We start from the raw sequence: 26,330 nt of genomic DNA, 5'->3' as shown, positions 1-26,330 counted from the left end.
CATTGACCCAAATCTAAACAACTGTTATGTGAATCAAATCGTGATATCTAATGACCCAAGTGCCGTAATATGAACATGCTGCCTAGGGAATTGCACTGTGTCTTGCTGGTTTGTATGGGTTGTTCTTCTGGCAAAGTCACAGGAAAATGAAAAGAATATTTCCATAACAAGGACCAAGGACTTAAGTAACTTGGTTTTCCCTGTCAGGTCATTCACTCTAAGGAAAGAGGTAGAGGGCAATAATTCTTCCATGAAACCAGGTAACAACCTTTTAATAAGCATCATTAAGTCTTTAGGCTGAAATAAGAGGCTATCCACCCTTTTATCCCATATTATATTGCCCAAATTCCTCTTTGCCATCCTCACTGTGGTTAGATGAAAGCCCCCTGTTTTCATATCGATCACTAAAAGCACTTTCCCCTTGTACCAGTTCACTGCATCACTTCTAAATGCAGTTCATCTGATCTCTTTTACTTTGGCTGCTGCTCTTTCAGGGCCACAAAAACTGTATTTTCAGGCAGGTCTTGGAACTAAATGATCATATTTCTTACCTCATTCCAAGGGATAACATTAGGATCTTTGTTTAGGTGGGATTCAGAATAAAAATAAAGCTCTTTTTGCTTTCCCATGCATGCCCACACACGTGCACACCCATATATATATACACCACTCTTTCTCCACAAGGGTTATTTGAACCCAGAACAGTAGACATCTGTGTATGTTTGTGCTTATTTCTTTTCAGTAACACACTTTGCAAATGCTAGCTTCTGAGGGAGTGTAACTGCACTGAAATGTTAACCCATGTACAACCTAAACTGCAGGGCTGGGGATTGAACGATTCTTGGAGTTATTTTTTCTCACTGGCAAAGAAATGTTTCTCTTTGGTATGGAAATTATTCAGGCAATGAAGTTTTTGGCTTAGGAGTTATGAAGAATTTACTTGTAAACAGCTCTAAGCTTATGTTGCACTGCTTACCTTCAGTAACTTGCATGTGGCTATAGATCTTCTTTCCACTTGCAATTTCTGTATGCATAGAATTTTGCAAGCATGAGACTTAGTGGAGCCCTTCCATGTCTGTTTTCTCTTCTTGTCTTTTATCCCTGCCAGACCAGCACAAAAATATTCCATATTCTAGCTTGAAGAAAAACCATCCACAGTGATAAGAACCAGCCTCACATGCCAGATAGATTGGAAAATCAGGCTAACATTTTAGGGGACTGTCCCTGCACTAAAGTCAAATGATAGGTGTAGACCCACACAACAGGCTGGATTTTATGAATGCACCTCAGCACAGTATCTGCATGTTCAAAATATCTGTCAGTGTTCAAAGCAGTCTGCAAGCTGCAAGGTAAAAAAAAAAAAAAAGAAAAAAAAAGAAACCAAATTAACAGAAAAATGTTTGTTTTTTTTAATAATATGACTTTTCCATAGTCCAAGTGTGCCCAGTCATAAGCGGTGGTTTTCCCCATCTCATTTACATTAATATTCCCCACTTCAGTGCTCCCCAGCTTATTTTTTGGTGACACAGGCAACGCTTTCTCTGCTCTTTTCCTGTAAACAAGCAAATTTTTATATTTGTCTGTTACCTTGGATTACATTGTCAGTAAATGAGAACACTAACTCCTGGCCAGTCTTCACCTTCCCTTCCCTTCCCTTCCCTTCCCTTCCCTTCCCTTCCCTTCCCTTCCCTTCCCTTCCCTTCCCTTCCCTTCCCTTCCCTTCCCTTCCCTTCCCTTCCCTTCCCTTCCCTTCCCTTCCCTTCCCTTCCCAGATTTAATTAATTGGTTTCATCATATTCAGCTTAACCTTATGCAAGAACATGAAACAGCATATGGTTTTCATCCCAGAAAGATAATTAACCCCCAGGTGATTTCAGTCAAATGGCAAGAAAAAAAAATATAGTGGGGTTGTTTTTGGAAGGGACAAGAGAAGGAGGAAGCAGGGCAATTATGTCACCTCTGGTAGCTTTTTGAACTTTGAGCCCTGAAATCCCAGTTTTGACGAATGCGCTCAATCCGCTCATTATGAGAAAACTGAAGCATGTCTCAGGGTCCCCTGGTCATGAAATTGATGCCCTAGGGCATCAGTGTGCACACTGTTTCCTACACCAGCTAGCCCAGTTGCCTATTCAGTGAAGAACTCTTACTCTTGTTGGCAGATCACAGAAGAACCACTTCTCCCAATCAGTGTTTGCATTTAGAGAGATAGTATTGTTCCTGTCTTCCCTTCATTCCTCTAGAGAGACAAACTCCATGGTATTCCATTGGACTTCCACTACAAATTGTTTTAGTTGGTCTCCTCTTCCCATTGGCAAGTTATAAACTAATTTTTATGTTTGTTCCCTCTGCTTTATGCTTTTCTTTCTGCGACATTGCATCTATGCTACACTGGCTGATGCATGACAAGAGAAGGGCTGTTACATGTGTACATCAAATCCTATATCTGTAGTTTACTCTACACAGTCAGAAAATATTTGTAGGCTTTACATCTGATAAAGGTCATCTTCTGAAATACAGAGGTGCAGAAGAACCTTCCTGAATCTGAAGACAGATTAGCTGTAATGATCTTTGCTATGGTTCATTTCTTTTGCAGAAGGAAGAAGCTCCACACATTTGGGACAGGTTTACTGTTGCTTAACAAGAACTGTGAATCACGTCAGTACATTGTAGCTGCAGCATGGGAAATTCTGAGCAGGAGCTGAGGTACTGGAAAATTTTCAGGAGAGTTAAGAAATAAATTAATAGTGAGAAGCAAACGCCTAAATGCTTCCTCCTTAATCTACCATCAACTTCAGGAAGGAAACAACCAGAAAAACCCTGCATTTTTCTTTAAAAATGTAAATGGGAGCCAGAACTCCAGGTGTGCCACTTGCCCACTTGCCTGCTAGAGGTAGGATGACTTGAAATATGAAGCTGTCAAGCAGAGAGCAGAACTGATCCAAATCTGACAAGTCTAACATATTGAGCTCAACAATTTTAACTCCCTCCTCCCCAGTTCCATCAGCCAAGCTTACAACTCAAGTGTTTATACAGCACTGGAGCATCAGCAGCCACCCCTCTCCCATAAAATGGTCCCCACCAAATGCTGTGGAATGGCAGATGTTTAGTCCTGGAGACTCATGCTGGAACAAGACCTGTTTGGTAGCATATCTTCTTTTTCAGGCACTGCTTCATTCAAAATCATACATTCTCATTACTCCCACTTAGTCTCACTGGTTCTCCTGCTGGAAGGGCAATTCCACCTGCTGGAGGCCTGGGAGGGACAATTTTGTATGAGTCAATCCTCCAGCTGTGAAAAAGTCACAGACAAAAAGTGTTATATTCTGTCCTACACCAGGTGATTGCTCTTACATCTCTTTGTAAGAGCATTCCACACCCATTTGCCAGATTTTTTTCCATCTTGGAGACTGAACATGTTTGAATGTGTGAATTCTGGCAAACATTTCAAGCACCTGCCTTGCTGCTGGCTGAATGATGAGCATTCACACGGTTGGGCTGTTGCATGGTGTCTTTCAGGCTCTGAAATCTTGGATCTGTTGAGATGGTTCTCCTGCAGCTCCATGGGATGCTCCTTTTGTCACCAACCATCTGCCAGTTCCTTTGGCTATGCAGGTATAAAGCGTGCATGCCAGCCTGACTGGTGTCAGCACTGAAAATTCCCCAGTACTGTTTGCAAACAGAACGCTCTGTTCTAAGTGTAAGGAAATATTGTCTCATTCTGAGGAAAACTCCCCATACCCCTTGGGGGAGAAAGAAAAAAACAATTCTTCTTCTTGTCAAGATCAAAGGTGATACAAGGATAGGGAAAATAGGATGAACACGTAATTAGCTAACAAGCTATATGGAGAGGGGTGTTGATCACATAAAAATCTGTGTATATCAAGTGCAAGCAAGGTAGCAACATGTGACAACAAGGTAGAAATTGTGTTGACAAGATGGACTTGACCCAGAGGATTTTTGAGTTCCATGGAATACTACAGGATTACTTTTGAACTCTTCCTTCAATGAAATGGGTCACAGAACCATTTATTGGCAACTCAAGAAGTAGGTGAAAGCCAATTCTTAAAGAAACACTTTGTTTCTACTGCTTTTAACATGCAGTCAAAATTCCAGTAAAATTATCTATGTTTTACCTTCTCCATTCTCATGCAGAGTTATTGGAGTGTATCATTGCTTTTGCACTATCCGTGGTGACAATGATGACACACAAACAGTGTGCCTGGAATCATACAAAATATTTGCATAGCAACTGTGCCAAATAGGGTCAAGTTATTATACAGAAGAGTTCACTTGACTGCAGGGGAATTCTGTAGGTACCATACTAAACGGCAGTCACGGGTTACTTCTTTACATTCTCAGCTGCATGCAAGAAAATTGTCATGAGGGTCTTCTAGGATTATATTCCTCTTTGCATGGTTAAACAGCTGGAAGCAGTAGCCAGTTACGAGTATTTTGGTTTTTGTGTGAGTACATGGAAAAGCCCAGAACAGAAACTGAGGAATTCACTACTGTGGCTTCATGTCATGGACTTAGAATTACAGAATATCACAGAGGCTTTAAGGGATCTTGGAGATCATCTAGTCCAACACACATCACTCAAAACAGTGTCAGCCAGAAGACCTCAGGGATGTGTCCACTCACGTTTTAAATATTGCCAAGGATGAAGTCTCCACAGCCCTTCTAGATAAACTGTTCCAGTGTTCAAGAACTCTTCCCCCAGCCCAGAAGCTTTACAGGACTAATGTGTTTTCATTTCTCTGTTGTTGATTCTTTAACACATCTGTGTAGAATAATAGACACATCTGTGTAGAATAATAATGTTTAGTCAGTAGACCAAAAAGCTCTCTTTGCCAGCCTGACAGGTTACCAAACCTGAGTCAGGGAAGTACTCATAAATAATTGAGTTTTCTCAGATGAAGCAGTGCGACCCTTGGCCTCAGTATTATTTATCTTATTTAATAAAGGGTGTTCTGGGGAAACACTCAGAATCAAGAAGAGTTTTGTTAATGCTGAAGGACGGTACTGGTATCATAGCCAATTAATGTGCCTGTTCCTACTGATGATAAATGGGTCTGTCGTCTGTTCATCTGGCATTGAGCCTCGAGCCTTACATAATCATTTGTGCCTATACCCAAGAGTTTTGATAGTTAACGTTTCAGCTTTTACGGGTCATCAGAATTTTTCAGGAAAGATAGATTTGGTAAATAGTAGCCTGCAGTAGACTGGAGATGGAAACAAAACAATATTCAGAGGATAAAATCTGTAAAATGGGCCAAAACTCATCTGAGGAAGAATCTTTTCAGTTCTATTTCAAAGTTTAGGGATAGGAAGAAAGAAAAGTGTGACAAATGAAAAATGCATCAAAAGAACTCTGGTGAATCCAGGCTGGCTTAGCCTTCATGGGTTAATAGATAATTTGAAACTGCTGTTTTCAGTGGCTCTGAAATTGCAGGAAGTGATTTGAGGCCAAGAGGGAATAATGACTGTAGGAGACATAATTTCTGGGGAGGAACTGAGGTCCTGCAATTCTGCTTTGGAGGAAACACAAGCCACAGAATGAAATTCTTTGCAGTTTCAAGGTTAGCGGAGCAGCTGATGGCTGGAAGAGAGAAATCTGAGGAGGGAAGCAGAAAATACAAAATTATCTCTGTGTGTCTATGTGTGTGCAATGTTATGCCACATCGCCAAGCCTTTTGTCCTTTAGCCAAGAATCTGAGCTGAAAACCGCTTTTGTAAGGTCCTTCCAAAATGCACCACAGGTCTCCAATTTCAAGTATTCATGTTAGTTCAACATGGAAACGTTGGGATATGGGTATTGAAATATTTTAATGATTACTGTCCTCAGGTAGATAATGGACAGACAGCAGAGAGAGGGAGGGAGAGAGGTAGGAAGAGGCTCTGATCATTTGACATTTCTCCAGATAAGAAAACAGTGATGGCCATGCACAACTTGCATCACTCTTGTTGCTACTTCTGATGGTTTTCCATCAAAAGACTTACATCTAAGAATCGTGGACAAAGAGAAAAGCACGTCTCTACAGATTGATCCCACCAAAGTGGCAGAGGCACAAGAGTTAGCTCAGTATGTGTTAAATCTGCCAGTCTCCCTGGAGTCAGTGGAGAGAGGAACCTTCACAGGGCAATTCAGAGAAGGAATCTGACTGCAGAGGCAGCATTAACCTTTATGACTGTTCTGCTTTTGCCAAGAGTCAATGGGATCAATTCATAGCTGAGTGGAGAAGACTTATACTGGCTAAGAAGCAGTCCCTGTATCAATAAAACCACCACAGTGTGTTCTCTGTATCACAGAACTGCCATATGTCTCCACTTATGGGGATTGGGTATGGGGCTGTGGAGGGAATTGCTTTTCTGGGCAGGTTAATGTAACAAAAAGCGAACCGTTCTGCAGCCATTAATCTCTCTAAAGCCCATAGTCTCAGTCCTCCTGTGCTGTACTCTGTGCTGTGCTTCATTATGGAGTCTTTAAACACCTCAGCTAAAGAGAGAGAAAGTAATTTGAAAAGAAAACACAGCTTTGTCTCCTTTAGTTGAATTTTTGGAGAAGTAAGGCTCCTCTTGGGTTAAACTTCTTAGACTTTTCTAATTTTGTTAATATTGTATCACAAAGGCCAAGTGCTATTGTGTAGACACCCAAAAAGAATGCCCAACATTAGAATATTTAATAAATCAAGATAAACTAAAGTGTGTAAAATTGTGAGTTTTAAGTATTAGAGCACTTTGTTATTTTTATTTTTCCTATTTTCAATTTAGTAATAAAATGAGGTGGTCATGCTCTTATTTTTAATAATAATATAACTTACAATATTTTAGGAACTACAGCTTCAAGAAGAAAACATAAATGAATGCTTATAATATAAAACCTGCTTTTATTTAATACCTCAGAGGTTTGGTGGAGGGTTGTTTGGGTCTTTTTTATCATCCAGAGGTATCCAATAACAATTTTCTTTATTTTAATTATGTCTGGAATACTGCTCATTGTAAACAAAACACATAGTTATGTAACATGCATATTTTAGCTCAGGGATTTGAAGCAGTCTACTGGGCTAGGACACATGCTCTATATTTCCATTTATTTTGTCATTGAAGTTTTCAGGGCTTCTGAGATACCTTTGAATAATCTCAAATTTCTGTTGTGACTTTTTCTTTTCCTTATCAAAATAATATTATAAATACATTTGCAGAACTCTTGGTGTAGAAAACATTTACTGTTTCTGAGAGTTGCTTCACGGCTGTAAATCAATATAGTGCTACTTACATCAGCCAGGCTACTATTTACCCCAGCTTGAATATCTCCTCCTTCAGTTCCAATATTAACTCAGTTAAAAATAGTAGTTTTATATTTAAACCTCTGCTTCCTGAAGTGACAGTAGGTGGGCCAACTTGTAACATGATCAACATTTACAGCATTATCTCTACTGGAATACATTTATGCCAGCTCCTAACAAACAAAACATAATGGCTTTCTGGAATCCCACTGCTTTAATTTTCACAAAAAGGCAATATTAATTAAAGAATGAAAAATATGAGCTCTGATATAGCATGCATACATGTGCATAAAGTAAAATGCAACACAAAATTTTAAGTATGTTGTTATGCAACTCATTCCCTGAAAGTACTTGTGGAAAGGGGTGATGTGCTGGGCTTGTACATGGGTAGTAGCAATAGTGAGATGGGGGATTACAGAGTCTGTTGCCAATGCATAACTTGTGATTTAGCGCAAAGTTTAATTTTACAATGAATTTAGAGACATTTGAGATGCCCTGAGCTGTTTTAGATGCCCAAGCTTATTTAAAAGGCTGGCAGAGAAGATGCAGGATTTGCAGGAAAACCATGTCTTCCTGGGCAGCAGCTGAAGGACAGTCAGAGTAACTAGGGCATCTCTAGTTGGACTGGACAGTTTTATATGGACAGCTGAGCTGGGCTACATCTTGCATCTGCAGTCACAACTTTTTAAGCTATTTTTTGATAACACTGAGGGGTATGCTAATTGCAACCTCTCAGAAAATGTTGGCCCTTTAGCAAGATCATATACTGGCTCATTTTCTTTGCTGTGCCACACATTATATTAGTGAGTGCTGTCACTAAACAGTGACATTACGCATTTTGTCTGATGGTAAAGATTCACAGATCTCTAAAACTGAGCGTTGTCTTCAAGTCCCCATTAAATATAGAGCTTCTATAAAAAGTGCCCAGGACATTACTGAGTGAAAGTGTCTGAGCAATATGCGGTAAGGGACTGAGATGGTAATTTTGATGATATATGTTGAAACAGTTAGACTCATCCAGGTCTCAGACATAGGAGTGTCTCTCCTAAATTTCTTCCAAAAAAAAAAATATAATCTGCAAAAACCTACAGTATTTTAGTGATATTTTAAAATAACAAAATATGCTTTATTGCCAGCATTAAGCATAAAATATAGACAAAATGGAAGAAAAAATGCAGTTAGAAATTTTGTCCCATGAAAAACGTACTGCCTTCTTTCTCCATGCTTAAACATGTGTGCATACTAACTTAGGTCCTGTTACATCTTGAAGCACCTCACATTTGATATATTCCTTATCCAGCCTTTGAGACCACATCTGATGTGTGAAGCCACCAATGGATAGTGGTATGGTGTGCATATCTTGGGTAGGAAAAAGCCTGGAACATGTTATATAACTATTCCTGGGGAAATCAAAGCATGGGAAGGTAGCGTGGACATGGATGGCCTGTAGATATGGAGGCAGATACCCAGTTAACCTTATCAATATAGACATTAAAGACAGATACCAATCACTTTCTGATGTGATAGCCTGGCTTCCAATGGAAGTACTCTGGCAGAGAGAGGGAATCTGGGTCAGGAATCAGGAATTACAATCCTGACAGCTGCCATGCAAACAACCTTTACAAACCCATGCCAGTCTTGTCTGACACTCAACACCTGGCTCCTTTTCTGTAGTGAGGATGGCTGGACCATTGCAGTGGCGCACTGATTTTTGTGGATGGTGATCACAAAAAGGGAATTGAGAAGAGACAACCCGAGTTATTCTGACCCATGACTTCAGTGCTTTCTATTCTTAGACAGATGAGGATCTGAAATATGTAAGTACACTATCATTGTTTTTTAGATTTATTTGTAAAGATGAGTCAAAGAAGTAAAACTCTTAATCTATCATGGGTGTGGTGTTTAGACATTTATAATTTTCTTTTGATGTGTGTTTGTATTGGAGTTGATAAACCAAGATTGCCCTCATGATATTTTAAGCACCGTTATTTGTCTCCATCCTTGTTTTTTTAAAAGAAATGAAAAGAGCAAAAACCATGAAATTATATTTGCAGTGTCATTTTAAATTTATTGTCCAATAAATAGTGATCACTTGGAAAATCCATTTTTTTCCTGTGTTGTTAACAAGAGGTTTAACCAAAGTGATTGAATCAAGATGAGAAATGATCCCAGGTTCCTGAAGCTTGAATAAATGATATTGTCAATGTTAATGTGCTGGTCTGGAAGTTCATTTGAAGTATCAGAAATGACCTAAATATAATTTCATGGAAGCTTGTATACTACTTAGCATAATTAATTCCTTACCACAGAACCTCAATTCCCTGTGTTACCAGCATTTCTAACTCACCAAATACCTACCAACACTCATCTATTTACTCCTGCACACTCCCAGTTCAAGCAAAGATAAACTTCATTTTTTCCCTACCAAATAAATTTTGTCTTGATGTACAACTTTATCTTGACTCCTGCCAATACTTTTGTTGAATGAGAGCAATCAAAATATCTTGTGGATATACTATTTCTGATTATTCTAATGATGTTGTATAAGATGCCTTTTAGATCTCTATTATCTCCCATAAAAAATATTTGTGTGCAACAGTTATTAAGTAGAACTTCTCAGCTGCAGAGTACTGTACCTCAGTTTTACAAATGAATGTCCATCCCAAAGTATTTCAGAGAGAACAAAAGAAATTTGAAATGTTCCTATATATGCCAAGACTTCAATGAGCCATAAAGATTTAGAAACACAATTGAGTTTATTTCTATAACTTGAAGCTAGGAACACTATACTTTAAAGTACAGAAACCAGTCAACAAATCTGTAATGGACTTGTAAGGACGAGGCTGAGTCCTATGATATTTTTGGGTTTGAAATTCGTCACAGGAGAATATTTTTACTCTGATAGGGTTCAAAGTATAGCTTTATGTCTTAAGAATGTACTGATTCTCCTTTGGTTTTAAGCAATAAACATAAGCTTATATATGTTTTCTTCAGATTATTGTGTTTCTATAGTAATGAGACTACTCTGAATTCTTGCAGCTTTGGGCAAGTTTTTAAACATACACATTTTATCAGTGACAGGAAGATTGTTCTTGATAGGTCTGAATTAAAATAAGTGTATTTTAAAGAATATTTTGATTTCTGACTGTAGCTGATTGTTTTGGTAGAAATTGGTGTAACTACAGTGCCATTATATCAAAGCCCTTGTTCATGTGGAGGTTCCCAGAGGTATTGCAATTAAAGGAACTACAGCCTAGACATCTTCACTGCACTAGAGAGAGAAACCAAGGTTTTTCAGAACAAATAAAAAGTGCTGAGGCAATAGGAGAGCTCTGGCATTTAATTTCAAAAAAGCAAATAAAAATCTTCTGAGTGGAAAAATGAAACTGTTGGACATTTTTGTAGCTGTGCAGATATGTAAAGGATGCTGATGCTGCCATGAAGTATCTGCATAACTCCAGATAGGAGCTTTTGTATTGTAATTTGTTCAGCAACTATGAAAATATCTCATTCCTGAAAGAAAACACTCTCCCCATAAGAATCAGAACTTTCATAAAGGAAGAATAAAAACTTGAACGCCAGAAATTCTACATTTTAAGAGACCTATCAACCTAACCTAGACTTCTTGACAGCTATGGAAACCAGCCAAAATTGTATTAAAAAGTGGTATTGTGCTAGGGGTAACCATGCCCTGTCAGATGTATTGCATATACCCTGCTGTGTGCATGGATATTTATGGATATGCCTATACAACATCAAATCAAGGGAAAAAAAACAACTTACAGAAAGGTGAGTTTGTGGGAGGATGGATGGTGCAAGAATAGAGACAGTGCTGAAGGCAATCTTGCCCCTGAGGAGTTGCAGCTGTGCTAATTACCAAAGAGCAGGAACAGCCCTGCCCTTAATAAGGCACAGCTGTGTCCAATAAGGATGGGTGTTATAAGAGTGGCTCAGCTGAGTGAGAGGAGTGTGTTGGCTGTGTTGCTGTTAGGAGTAAGGGTCTGGTGTTTGTGCTAGGGACAGTGAGGGTCAGTATGTGCTGCTAGGGGCAGGAAGAAGTCCACTGGCTGTGCAGAAGAAAGAAAAGGAACCTGTGGGAACTCCCTGAGAGAAGGTGTGAAAGTCTTAACAGTAAGGTAATAAACTAATGGTTATAATCAGGTCCTATCTACCATTGACTGGTGCTAAGCAGCAATGCCAACAATTGGTGGCCTGTATGGGGATGGGTCCTGACATGAGTGAATATCTGGTTGTCCATGGCTAAAAGATACAGCATGAATGTCTTGTCCTGGCAAATAAAACAGAAGGGCATAAATGAAAGGTTATTCTCATGGTAACTTGAGGATATTTATCAGTGCTACATATCTGCTGGAAAAGAGTGGATGGGGGATTCATTAATCTTGGTCCCCTGTGGTTGCTATCTGCTTGGAAGTAGCATCCATTGCTACCTTCATAGGGAGCCCTGACACCTGGGGACAATTTGAGTTATTTGAGCCATGTGTGTCTCAAATGTCTCCACATGTCACCAGGAAGGGGATTTACATTTGAAATTGGAATTGGTTTATAACCTTGCAGAAATGCACAGGGGTAATACATGGATCTTATCAGTATGTCTGGCCACTTTTGAGTTCTGTAGAAATGTTGCCACGTAAGGATCTCCTCTGAGGTACTCAGATATCAGTGTGATTAGCCTGGCAGACAGACCTCTGTATTGGGGAAGCAAGGTCATTGCTTCTGGGACAGCAGGAGACATAAAGATTCAATAATAATACCTTATTATTCTATCAAATTATATCTGCAGAGCACTTCAGAATCATTATGTGAAGGACAAAGCATGCTGTATATACAGAGGAGTCAAGGCTGACATTTCCACAGTGCATGTAATTAACAGAATTCCATGCAAGTTTGGCCTTTGGAAGAAAAATAATCTTTGGCATGTGCGGCTTCCATAATAAGCGCACAGTCAACTACTGTAAGGAATTTACAGAACCAAGGCTATTGCTTTGCTGGTGCCATGTCCTCAAAGACCCTGAAGTTCAAAGTTACTGTTACTACAAGTAACAGTACAAAGTTACCCTGTTACTACAAGGTAGCGTACTTGAAGTACTTGATGGTTTTTGGTTTTGTTGCTTCTCAAAGCACCTCTTGACCTAGCTGAATTTTGGCGAGAAGCTAGACTGTGTCTAGGTAGGAATCTCTTTCCTGAGCCAGTTTACGGGAAGTGTTGCGATTCCTCTTGTTAAGGGGTGGTCAAATTAGTTAGCATGGTTTTTATTGGTTTCTGCTAAGAAATTGACTTCTGACAGTCCTTCAAGTTACCTAGACTGCAGATTAACACACTACAAAATAAAACACTTGTTGCTCCATGTCAGGGTTCATCTCTGTTATGCAAAAGGGACACAGGAGATGATCTGAAATTATCACCTGACCATGCCCTTATTCCACACATTGTACCCCACATGGTTTGTTCTCTCTGTGGTTACTTTGTAGTTTTGGGTTCTGCTCAGCAGTGAAAAGTTAAGGGCAGTGGTGTGGCTTAGTGTGAAGAACACAGGGCTGAGCTGTGGTAATTTAACATATACTCTGTATTTGCAAGGGTTTAATAGATTACATCAGTCTATGCCACACATTTATACAATGAAATTAATAAGACTGGCTGACATTAGAATAAAAATACCCCTTAACAGATGCATAGTTTTGTTATATATTTTTTCCATTAATTATGTGTTCTTTCCAGAAAATGGGCCCAGTATGGGAATAGGTGATAGACCCTTGAAGCCTCCACTATGCAAATTAATTTCCAGTGCTCTGGAATATAGAAGTACAGCACCTCTTTCATTAGACATGGATCACTTCTATAATGAATGGTTGGCATTGCTGCATGATAATTTATCAGGATTTGGGAAAGGCATAGAATGCCAGAAAACTGGAAGATAAATCTGATTTTGTTTTTAGAGCTGGGACAAAAGAAAACATATTTGCTGATGTGCACAGTAATTCTTACCTCAGACATAAACCTGTTGGAAGAACTACAGTATGCGAAGTGAGGCATAGAGCTCTCGTAGAAAACAAAGCCAGCTTTATAAACTGAATATTTTAAATGTAATTTAAAGACTAAAGCTGGTTTGATGTCACAATCAGTGACTTCAGTCTGTGAGAAAAAAATTATAGGTGCAAAGTGGTTAAAAAAGGAAAAATGGCCAACAAATTTTTTGAAGATTTTCTGTATGAAGGTAATCAGATGTTTGAACAGGTTGACCAGGATAATGTCTACATGTGGTGACTTTCAAATAGTGGATCAAGTTCTTGAACCACCTAATATATCTGGATCTGCTTTGGAGATAGAGGTTTGACTACAGATATCCATAGATGCTGGTCAAACTTGAATTACTTTGGGATTCTAGGAAGGAAGGCCATCAAAGATGAAAGTTCAAATTAAAATATGGAAAGAGAATTTTTTTCATCATCCAAAGGCATCTCTTTAGCTTTGGATGTCTTAGTGGCCATGGGTGTTTTGCTGTTTATTTGCTTCCAAGAGCAAAGGACAAGGCTACCTTCTCTGGCAGCCCTTTGAAACAGTGTGAGAAGTCAGATAAATTTGCTGACATTCATATTTAACTTCAGCTAAGCATTAGCTGATGTTCCCTTTCTCCAAGTTACTACTTTTGTAATGGGGATTTAGCACTAGTCTTTTATGCACTAGATATACCCATGTAAAGTAGTGGGATGAGATTCTTAGCTGGACACTTTCCCATCCTTACGCGTTCTCTTCATGTGTAATGTCATTGCACTTGCTGTGCATGAACAATGAAGGGAACTTCAGAATAGTACTGTTCAGGAGAAGGCTAATCATTCTAGGTCCTCAGCTCAGGCTGTTCATAACAGCAATATGATGGACACAGAAGACAAATCTAAACTGCCTGAAGAGTCAGAATATGGACCAATTGGCTTCTCTGATTTTTAAACTTTCTTCCCAAAAACCACTTATTTGCTTCAACAAGCAAGACAGCCAACCAACAGATAGGTCATACAGATAGCACTTACATACTCTGGAATTCTCCTACCATCTGCTTCCAGTTTTCTCATCTCCACTCAATTCCATCCTTTTATCCTTTCTTCCTTTTCTTACCCATGACATGAATATGTTTTTCTGCTTGTCACCTTGTTTCTGCATAAAAGAAGGCAGGACTGTAGGTAGGAAATCACCAGTGTGTGTATCAGTACTGATATTTTTGAAGAAGGCTCTGTAATATCCATTATATCTATGATGTTCTCACAGGTAACTCTGCATTAACCCAGAATAGCAATTTCAGGCTCTTCAACCCTCACAACAGTAGGATTCCTAAACTGTGTGTTCTTTTCAGATTTTCCTGAAATTGGATCTAGGTAGTCAAACTGTTCTATTCTTAACCACTATACTGTCTTTCCTGACTCTGATCTGTGCCATCTTTGGTGGCTCCAGCTGCCATGGCTGTGTGAGGTGCCCCTTGAAAGGTGTTTTCCTGCCTCTCCAAATTCATACCTGCTGCATAAGTCCTAATTCACCATATTTTAGTAAAACATTCACAAACATGTGTGTGAAGCAGAGGATTGTCTGTGCCACAGTCTACTGTGTCAACTTCAACTCTACTTGGGTGGCCTTCAGCTGATAGGAGAGATTTGAAGTTTCATGCTGTTAGGGTAGCTAAGGAGGTTTTCACAGGGAGAAGATTTACTCTAAAGCTTGCAAAGTAGATCTTTAAAGCAGTTTTCTGAGTATTTTTTTACACCTGTGTGCCTAGATAGCACAATCCTCAGTGTATCAACAGGTACAGCAATAATGAATTTTAAGTTGGTTCTTAAAAATACACCTAGCTCTGTAAAAATACCTTTATCCTTTGTATATAGTAAGGATGCAAGACCTTTTCACCTGCTTCTTATCTAACTATTGCAGATAGGGCAGGTGGGAAGGAGGCCTTCTGCTATAAGAAGGTGAACTCTGAATTTGGTACGTGATCTGCAGGACAGAAACAGTTAATTCCTCTGAATGCATTCTTTTCAGTCGAGAGGGCTTTTGAAAACAGAATTTAATGAAATGCAATGTCCTTTTCATAAAATATGAGGGAAATCTTGTATGATGGCACTTCTCAATCAATTCTGTGCTATTGTTTCTCCTCCCCCTTCCCTTTTTACCTTTTTCTTTGACATCTGTCTGGAAGAACACAAACAAATCACAAGCTGGTATTTTAACTAGGATATTGTAGAACTCTTCTCTTTTAATCCTTCAGTTTTTCTGCTGATAAAGATAGATAAGCTTTATTAATAGGTGCAAGGGGCAAGAAAGTGAGAGAAGCTTCAAAAGGCATATGCAAAAAAGATCCTAGAGGATCTTTTTGAGAGGCCACTTTTTGAAATCATATTTACCCTATTGCTAATAAGTTTTTAAAATAGATGCCAGATACTGCAAACTCTAAAATCATCAGACAATTCATTTGCCTTTTCTCTACAATAAGTCAGACTCAAAATAAGGATATAATTAACGTTGTACATTTGATGTTCTCTTTCCATTAAATAGTGATGATATTTCTAGCAGTTCCCAATGTTTTAACTGAAATTTTTAGTGTCTTAGTTATATGCCCAGTACTTTTCAAAAATCAAGTTTGGGACATGTATAAAAGTTTGTAGTAATATTTCCTATCGACTTTGCCATTCATTTCCATTTCACTATGGAGTGAAACATTAAGTTATTTCACATTTGCTAGTGTTCCTGTAATTGGCTGTACTGCACTTATCTAGGACCTCTTACATTTCATTCCTCATTCCTGGAAGTATTCAAGGCCATGTTGAGCAGGACTTTGAACAACCTGGTACAGTGGAATATATCCCTGCCCATGGCAGTTGTGCTGGAACTAAATGGTCTTTAAGGTCCCTCCCCAACCTAAAGAATCATTCTATGATTCTTTATCATCCTCTGTGATGGTTTATCATACTCAATCAGCCTCATACTACTTCACACCTGGCTTTAGCTGCTCTTTCAAATCATTGATACACAACCTAAAAAGGAGTTAATACAGATCCAGCTTAAGTACCTCATGCAGGTTGTGTAACAGTAGGTGAAAGTATGTATAGGTTAAAGGATGGCTAAGTGTCTTTAGCAGAAGAATAATTATGCACAGTAAAACAATATTTTCTTTCCAACCTGTGCAATAGTATCTTTGATGGCATTTTCTATGGTAGAAGGATTCATTTTAAATTCAGACATTATAGCCCACCAGATTAATAAACAATTGTGAAATAATTCCCTGAATGTGCTTTTTCACTCAGAAGATTGGACACTGATATTGAACAGGTGTCTTTTCTCAGGATCTGGGGGTGATATATGGCACACTATTTGCTGGGGTATTGAAGTACAGGGAGCCAGACTGACGGATGGGTTCAGCACACATTAAACTGTCCTGTGGATGTTCCTGCTGCAGTGTAGAGCTGTATAACAGAGCATAAGACAGATATTTTGCTGGGAGGTTCTTAAGGTCTGAGATTTGTGTTCTCTCTTCTCTTTGTTCATGGGTGGAGACACAGATAAATGTAAAGCCTTCAGAAGATCTTTACAAACATGCACAAATAAAGAACACAGAAAGATGTAAAAATTTCATCAGGTATCAGCAAGGATAGTTAACTAGACATCATCAGCTCTGTTTTGCTGAAGATGCTTGAGAAGGCAGAAATTTTCAAGGGAAAAAATTTGGCTTGAGTCAAATGTTGCAACAAATTATTTAGAAAATCCTGTTTGGTTTTAGAGTGAAAACTAGAACACAATTTTTTCCTCCACTAGTCACTCATATATTCAAATTTTCCATATCAATGTGGAATTAAGTGTGTGTTTGCTGTGTATTCACAGTGACCCTGCCAATTTTCAGACTTTATTGTAAAATAAAAGGAGTATTCTTTCATGGTTTGAGAGGGAAAAGTCTAGGTGAGACCATGGTTAGTGCATTTTGACTGAGGGTTCTCTGCCCTTCATAAGTGTGATGCTTCCATCATACAACTGTAAGTGAGGGCATACATCTCTTCCCAATGGGAATAATTGGTAACCAGCATAAATATGCCTTATGCCACTACTGCTGGTCTTCTCCTGTTATAAGGGAAATAAGATGCAGAGAATTCTGCCACTCATAAATGAGTTTAATTGAAAACTGAGTTCTACAATACTATAGCCATACAGGTGATTAACTGCCCTCAAAAATGACTAAGGTATGTAGGTAAAGTATGATCTTGGCTTTTTAAAGCCAGGAATAGTGGTTCTGCACAATGCAGGAAAGAAGGCAATGCTGGTATGACACAGTCCTGTCATCTCATCAGGGAGCTTCAGCTCCGTATCCATTTTATAATTATTTAGAATGACAGCTGTATAATAGTTTTGCCAAAAAAAGAAAGTTCTTTCAGGATTCAAGATGAATATTTGGCCTACATTGGAACACCATGGTCTCTAGAGAGAGACTAATATTTTAGTAAGGCAACATATATTTTGCCTTGGAAATACATACAGCCATGTGCCTGTTCTGTAAGTGTTAAGGACAGTATGGCATAACTGTGCAAAGGACAAAGTGGCATTTGGATTTGACTGGTGCAAACAATGACAAATCTGAGTAAGTATTCAATGGCACGAAATCACTGCCTGGCCAGGTCTATCAGTAGGTTTGGTTTATTTAATCAAGCTTTGTGCTTTAGTGCTGCTGATAGGCATCAGATCCACAGCACTGCTGAAAAAAAAAATGATGAAAGCAGGCCTGAGAGAGATTAACTTAATAACTTAATAAAAGATTAAAAAATACATCTGAGCAGGAGGGACAGCACAGAAAAGAGGGGTAAGAGTGAAGGGAAACAGCAAGACCAGAGCTGAAATGAAGAAATGGTGAGGAGATGGTAGGAACTGTGTGAGGTTGGTTAGGGGGCTGAGGGAAGAGAGGAGCAGAATTTCTACCCATGTTCTGAAGCTGCTTTTCAATAAATGAATATATGGATTACACCAAGATGAAGAAACCCACTTTCACCTTCTGTTTAACAGATTCCCTTTGACTTAAACTCGTGTTAAGCCTGGCAGTTCATATCCTTGACCTTTTCTCCTGGTCACTGTCTAATCATGACTCCTTGGAGCCAACACTTTGCTCCTTCAGTTGCCCGCAGATATTCCTTTAGGAAGGTGTGGAAGCAGTACAGGCACTGATGATAGAAACTGATCCCTGAGGAAATACCACAAAGTACTGTGGGAAAGGTGTTCAGGCTGATGGCTGAGTTGCAAAGTGCATCAGATTGGGCACTCTTGGTTTATAGTAAAGAATCTTTGTTCCAAAGAAAGAAATTTTGTTGGTCTTCTCTAACTTTTTTTGCATGTGCGCTAAAATGAGCACCAGACCAGTGCAAGAAGGGAATATTGACCAATCAGCTGCTACTTCATCATGGAGTAATACTAAGGGGACTCTATACTTGTTATTCTAATCCCACCTTCTGTTCCCAGTGACAGATCAATTCTCTGAGGGGAACTGGCCTAGACAATCATGAAAAATAGGGTGATTAGGACCATTTTTGACTTCAAAGGCTGTTTGATGGGATGGACTAAAACACTGGTCCTACACAGGACAACACCAAGAATTACACAATGTGCCTAATAATGTTGTCAAAATGCTTCTTGAACTCTGGAAGGCTTGGTTATGTACCCACTTCCCTGGGTAACTCAATATCTAAGTCTTAAATAAAAGTAAGACCAAAAATTAAGTTGAAAAGCTTATTTGCAACAGTTTTGCCTTAATGGTTTAGTAGATTATTTATGAATATAATGTTATATCTAGACTCTCTGAGGTCCCTTAAAATTTATTTTTTCCTTTGTTATTGAGAAACATCTGTCCTAGAACCTGAATGTTAAAGAAATTTGAATCACTGTATTCACTGAATGAGGGCACAAGGCATATAGCTGCAGGAGTGCTCCACATTTCCTTCATCTGCAAAATGCTTGGATACAAAACAAGCATCAATAATTTTGCTGGATGTATTGCACAGAAGTAATTTAGTTTTAGAATAACAAGTAAAATTAAACTTAGAGCTCTGGGAAGAATGCCAGTCTTTAGTATTAATAATTAATTCCATTGTTTTTAATTCACTTATAATTACATAAGTTGATTTTTCTTTATTGCTAATTAACAAATATTTAATTGCTTTAGCAATTCAGTAATGTTCTTGATGACAAAATATTTAAAAGAAAGTGCAGTGCAGAGAATGACTTTAAGGGATTTTGAAGGCTTTTTTTCAAGTTGTAGTTACTTAGTGCCAACCAGCACTTACAATCGGCAAAAATCCCTTGTTTGTAGAGAAGCTGTATCTTGAAAAATAACTAAAGGTTAATTATTGAATCTATATTAACTATAGTAAGTCATATATTAAATTAAAAGCCTGTATAAAATCCCCACAACTCCAAGTGACCTGGACAATTAGATCAGTAACCTAATTAAATGGTTTCATAATTTCAAAGATTTTTGAGGTCACAGAAACCACTAGCTCTTCCCCCTTGACCTCCCATTTAATGGAGGTGATGGAATTTCATTCATTCCCAGCTGGAACCTAGCAGCTTCTATAGACAACTCTTACCTTCTGAAGATGCACTGAGCATGTTAAGAGACTGAGAGCCCATCACACAACTGTGCTTTAGTGGTCATGTGTATTCACTAATAATACTTAATTCACACTTTTTTTCTAGTGTGAATGTGTTTAGCTTTGCTTTTCAATCCTTGATTTGTGCCTTTCAATACTAAATAGAGTGTACTTTGATGTCTGTCTTCTCCTCTTGGATTTATTTGTGTGCCCAAAGTTTTTTTTCTTCGTGTCTTTTCCCGTATTTTTACTTTTCTTGGCATTTCATTTACTTGGGACAAGGGAAGTTAATTGATCAATTTCTCTATTGATTTCAGGCTACTTCTATTTTCTGACAAATGCCTGGCAAATTTTGAGGACTTAATTTTATTCAACATTTTTCTTAATTCTAACTTGGGACAATAATTTGTTTCTCCCACCACTGCTCTTTTCTTTACTGAGAGCTGCTGTTAATTTATAGATATTGTCCAGGAATTCAAAATTAAAGACCCTTCATTGCCACACAGTCCCAAACAAAAGCCTGTCAGTTAAAAAAAATACATATATTTATGGGTCACTTGCTCTGCTCCTGTAACTGCTGATAACAAGCAGATGGGAAGAAGCTTACTTCAGCCAACTTTTACCTTTCAGTCCAAGTGGTTCCCATTATTGTGCAGCTACTGATCCTATGTGAAAAGAATTCTTTTCTGGTATTTCTGTGTTAGAACCACAAGAGCCATGATTTAATAGACGTGCTTATAGCACATTATATGTTACAGGCGTCTTTTCAAAGATTTCAAAGCCACATCTTGACAGTTTCATTTTTTTAAAAAAGGTGCCTTTAATAACCGTTTCTTGCTGACTTAAGAAATGAGGGGAAAAAGTGTAACCTCAAAGTGTTGGCAAAATAGTATGAATTATACAAATGTAGTTGTAAAGTTGTTTCCAGTTACAGTAGTAGTAACTCGAGACTGATAGCTGGTTTCCTCTTTTGCAAGTGTTTCCAATTTAAAACGTATCTTTTGGAGTTGTTCCATGCTGTGTTGCTATTCTAGAACAAACCAGTTCATTCAACTGCATTTTCTAAAATTATTGGAAGCAAAACAATAAACAATACAAAAAATACTAATGAGTATAATAAGTAGTTAAGATACTTCCAATTCTTTCAGCTAAAGTGCTGAAAGACATAGTTAACATAAGTGAAATTAAAGAGACCTGTAAAAATTCTGAACATCAATACTTGTGTCTCTCAACACAGGGTTGATAAACCTACTGTCAACTTTTATATATACTGTTATTGGCAGAGAATTTTTTGCCTGCTATGCAGTATGACAAAGTAAAAGAAGGCAATGAAGGATATTAATATTTAAGTAGTTAATCATGCATTATTTATAGCATTTTAAGTAGCATTAATGAAGACTCTTGCATACCTTTTCCCATCACTCCTCTATGTTGCTGATCAGACTAATCATGTAGCCTTACTGTACCATTGTCCTTTGACCAGATGCATAATTATTATTAATTATTATTCTTACTGCTGGCACTAGGACAACTAGACTTCCCCTTCAGCACTGCTTTCACAGTTGCAAAATTTTGAACTTATGCAAATCAACCCATGGACTCCTGTGGGTTTTATCTTTTATTCCCCTTTTTCTCCCTTAGATGTTTTTTACCCCCTCTTTTATCTATTTTCCTGCTGTTGCTCTTTCCTTCTTGTCTTCCAATAGCAAGAGTGGATTTAACACTGGGAAGGGAAGACTTTTGGTGATGAGGACACTTAAGACCAGGCACAGATTATCTGCAATGATTGTGAAGTTTCCATCATTCTGAGACCAAGTTAAACAAACATCTGTCAGCCATGACCTCCCTGTAGTTTAGCCTGCCTCGGGGCAAGGGGAGGAACTAGATGACCTCTATAGATCTTTTACAGCCCTAGGTTTCTGTGAGGGGAATAAAGCAGGTTGAGCTCACCCCCGCTCATGATTATGACCCAGTCTGTCCCATGCTCACATACCTTGCAGTGCTGTAGAAGTCCAGGGAGAATCCTGACCTTGCCTGATACGTAGTGCATACCTGCCTATAGATATATATTGTAACACATATATGTACAAAACAGTACACTTGGTGTGGTGCTTGGGGGCATAGTTTGGTTATGGACTTGGCAGTAGTAGGCTAATAATAGTTGGACTCAGTCATTTTAGACTATGATTCCACGACTTTTCCCTCTCAGTCCTGGGTGTATCTTGACAAAAAGACCTAACAATGATTTTAAGTGATCTTCTGAGATGACTTTTCAACACATTTATTTTTCTTCTTGGTCATCTGCAGTAGAATTCATAAATAGATGTGGTCAAAATAGAGGCACAACCAATCTCTTTCCAGTGTTGTCAAGATCTAAAAAGATGAGTTCTTACTAATTATGTGAGATGTGCCCAGAAAAGGATTATATGCTCTGACAAAGTCCTTTTGTTAGTGTTTTTGGACTAGCAAATACATTGTGTATTGAGATCATTCCCCTTCCATTCTCCAATTGCAACACCTGGTTCTGTTGCACAATCTGAGAAATTGTCTTCCTCATCTGTACACATTCTGTGATTGTAATATGTAATGAATATAAAATCACCACAGGATCATTGTTGCAAAGTGACTTTTCCTTTACTTCCCTCTTTCACTGCTTTCATCCACTGCCCTACAGGAAACTTTAATGAAAAGATAGAAAAACAGGTAAATTTCAACCCCCCCATCTCCATCCCCAGTCTCAAAACAGAGGCAGGTGTTGCATTATGCAGGGGGAGTGTTTTCTTCAGTAATATTATCCTGGGAATTATCTTGGAGAGATTGACCTGTGGATAATAGCCAAGCCTCAGGGTTATCCTCACAGTAATTATCGGCTAGACATTTTCACTAGCCATATCCTTTCAGGTCAAGAGGCAAGCATGAGGACTCCCATCCATACTTCATGGCAAATTATTATTCAATTACAGTGACTTTTGAACCTGACCAAATGTAAATTGAATTGTCCTTCCTTTAAGATGTTTATTTGTAAGAAAAAGTCCAGGGAATTTAAAATGCAAGATGAGTAAGCAGCTCAGATAGTATGCGGAGTCTGGGATTGTAATGAAATATTTCAGAAGTTTTCCATCCATACAGTTTTGGAGGGATCTGTATTTCACAGATAAAGACTGTGTCTTCATAGCCATTTGAGGTATTTGGTGTCAGGCATTCTTCAGCAAGCCAATTAATGACAAGGAAGTCACCCTAGTACAAACATCTTTGTGCACAAAGAGGGTATTTTAGAGGAACAAGATAGTCATGATGTAGCAACTCATGAGCTGTATTAGCCTGACTCTATCCTAAGATTCACTCTCAGGCTGGGTTTCATCCCAGCTGGAAGGAGCTAGTAGTATCAGTTCAACAATCAGAGGATTTGTGGGTGGCTAGCTCATGTGAAGGTGTAGTCAATATCCAAAGTTTAATGAGGGATAAATCCTACCCTGTGCATGTTCCCAGTGTTGCCTTGTATAACTCTGACCTCACCTCAATTTTTGCTGACCTTTGCTTGGTTAAACCCTAATTGTGAGTCTGTTCTTGGAGCCAGAGTTTTGATGTGGTAGAGTACCATAGCTCTGTGAGATGGAAAAGTGTATACAAAGCTCAGGGAAAAGTGGTTAGGTGTTGAAGAGTACAAGTCCCATGGTAGCTCTTTTTCTGTGACAGAAAACATTTTACCTTTATGATGCAGGGGCAGTAGAGAACTGTATGTGGCTAACAGCTTTTGGATAATGCAAATTCCTTTATTCTGTCAAGGTCATCAGTGTGAAAACCTATTGAGATGAATCCTTAAGTGGACGTAATCCACTTCAAATCATAACTTTTAGGCATATTTTGCAATCTGATTTATTGCAGGAATGCTTTAGACCATGGAGAGGGAACTAATTTGAAAATGCACTTGACTTGTTGTTAGCTATTGGTATTCTGTGTTTGATTTTGATTTTGCATGGGGCTTAGCTTGCATGGGGAAAAATCAATAAAATCTGTTTCAGTTTTGTTTATAGTCTGTTTCTCCCTCTGGCTGCCCAAACAGTGGTGGTTACATATCAGGGTCTATTCTAGGACATGAATATCTAAAACCAGGAGGGTTTAATTTGATGATTTTTTTCATCCTGGGTTTTATAAAGGTTTTGTTTTGAGATAGTATGGAAGAGATTTCTTAACAAAATGCAAGTTTATTTTGGAAAGGAAGATGATGGAAACCCAGGCCAGGATTAGGTACATCTGATCAAATATAAATATTCACAGCTGAGACAGTTATCACAGACTATTTTTTTTTCAGTCAGTGGAAAGAAACAAGCACATTCAGGTTGAAAGGTTTTTCATTTCAAAAGTCACACCTAAAATAAAACGACATAATATATACCTAAAATTCTCTGCTTCTCTCTGGGGAATAAAAAGCCAGCCCAGGGTGACAAGTTTGAACAGAGACTGGAGATTACTAAAATGATATGATTTTCCTTCCTGTCTGCATGGGATCTCTATCACTTGTGCTGAAATTACTCCACTGTGCCAGAAGAGACACTCTTCCTTGGATGTAAAAGCAGGGCTGGAGATGGATCTTGTAACAACTCAGCTACATGGCGATGATCCCATTCTTGCTGTAGCTTGGCTGCCTGGCAGTTTTGCTTGCAAGGGGGAAAACTTCAACAAGGAGCAAAGAGAGCATTCCCTTCCAAAGAGCCTTTAAATTGCTTCTGAGATCAGTTAATAGGGAAGGAGTAAGGTCCTGTGTTAGCAGAAACCCTATCTCACATCTTTTTGCAGAGCAAGGTTTGAGCTTAAATCTATTTTTCTTGTGAAAGTTTAGGTCAGTAGGCTTCTGCATAAAAGAGTAAGGACCCGTGCAAGGTACCATTGTCCATGTCTTGGATGAACAAAGAGAGGGTTACTGAAGGGTTATAGCTACTCAGGTTGAGAAGAGCTGGACAACCTAGGAAACTCAAGTGGAGCTAACCCAAATCTTTGCAGTTTTTAAGTCACGAATGTGAGCAGTGTCAAGGGGCCATACTGTCTTTAGTGACCTCCTCTGCTCTCTTTCTGGAGACAACTGTGATTAAGTTTTATGCATGGTCTTGATGGGTAGCAAAATATATATATATTTAGTAGACTTTTAGACATGATGCAGAAGATCTTGCTGTAGTGGAAAATCTGTAAGAGGTTGCAGAAATGACTATACAGAGGAAGTGTCAGAAGACAGCTCTTACAATAAAAGTTCATCCTTTCTTTGCCAGATAGTACAAATTTGTTCTGAGTGTGAGCCTTAATTCCTTGCTAATGATATGCTCTGATCTTATGGTTAATGGCCATACAAACATAGTATTTCAGATTGTTTGTTATATAGGAGGTATGACATCCATATACCTTAACAGTACTCTCCCCCAGAGAACAAAAATGAAAACTAGAAAAACATCAACATAAAATATTTCAGTGGCTTTTTAAAACTGTTGGTTTAAGCCTGCTGGCCTAAAGAAATAAAAGGGATCCAAGGTAAAATCCAACCTCCACAAATGAAAATATGATATATCTGTCCAAGCAAAATGTTTCAGTTGATCCCGTTCTGTGTTTTTTTTTCCCTTTCCTGTTCAGCTTGCGGCTTCCTTTCTTGTGAAAGTAAGCAAGATTCCCCAAGTCAGTCCAAGAAATAGCTGGTCCTTTTTGATTTTCTGGGATTCAATCTGTGAATCAAAAAGGGCAACAAAACCAGAGTTTGCAAAACCCCTTCAGCAGCATTCACCAATGGCTGCATACACATTACTGATAATGATAGTGGGTGATGTTTTTATTTTGCAGTGACATATGTTATTACTTAATTTTAAACCTGAGGCAAAATTTATCCTCGTGGCAAACCAATGCTGGTTGAAGTGACCTCATGAATGAGGTCCAGTGTATGGGCATGCTGTCCTGAAAATATATAGGAAATACTGGAAAATCAACAGACAGTGAAGACAGCAGGGACAAAAAGTCAGCAGAGCAGCAGTCAATAAGATGTTGGCTGGGGAATAAAGTTTGATTAATAAATTTAATGAAGTGGTGTAATAATATATCCTCTTACACATGGATAAGAAGAATGTTTGGTGCAGCAGAGTTGAAGTAACAATAATATTAATTTCCATGAGGAATTTTATATTCTACTATAGTATAAATATTTTCTGTTAATAGTAAAAAAAGCAGTCAGCACACACATATCCTGACTAGATTAGACTTTAATCAAATGTCCATTTGAGTGATATGGAATTAAGCTTTTCAATCAACATTTACCATTATTATTTAAAAGATGATTTAACAGACAATTTAAAAAGTTTTTGCCTTTCAAAGAAAATAAAATACTCCTATTTTTTAGCCTTTGGGTAACTTGATTTTTCCTTTGAGCTTCTGTCCCTTAATTAGTAA

General features: G+C 38.4%; 1 protein-coding gene across 15 annotated transcripts in view; it reads left to right on the top strand.

Moving 5' to 3' along the window:
* TENM4 (teneurin transmembrane protein 4) overlaps positions 1–26,330 on the top strand; it is a 1,547,070-nt gene that overhangs the window by 1,028,909 nt on the left and 491,831 nt on the right. For 12 of the 15 annotated variants that reach the window (XM_085592878.1, XM_085592882.1, XM_085592892.1 and 9 more), the window contains one exon: positions 8,961–9,103. The exons of the other annotated variants lie outside the window; for them this stretch is intronic. The gene's annotated coding sequence lies outside the window, so the exon portion shown is untranslated. The remainder of the gene's footprint in view (positions 1–8,960; positions 9,104–26,330) is intronic. 15 annotated transcript variants of the gene reach the window in all.

Source organism: Lonchura striata, chromosome 1 (assembly GCF_050655825.1).
Source record: "Lonchura striata isolate lonStrDom1 chromosome 1, ASM5065582v1, whole genome shotgun sequence".
In the NCBI taxonomy this organism is placed as follows: domain Eukaryota; kingdom Metazoa; phylum Chordata; class Aves; order Passeriformes; family Estrildidae; genus Lonchura; species Lonchura striata.
Note: the sequence above shows the minus strand (reverse complement) of the source record. Positions and strands in the feature narration are given on the sequence as shown.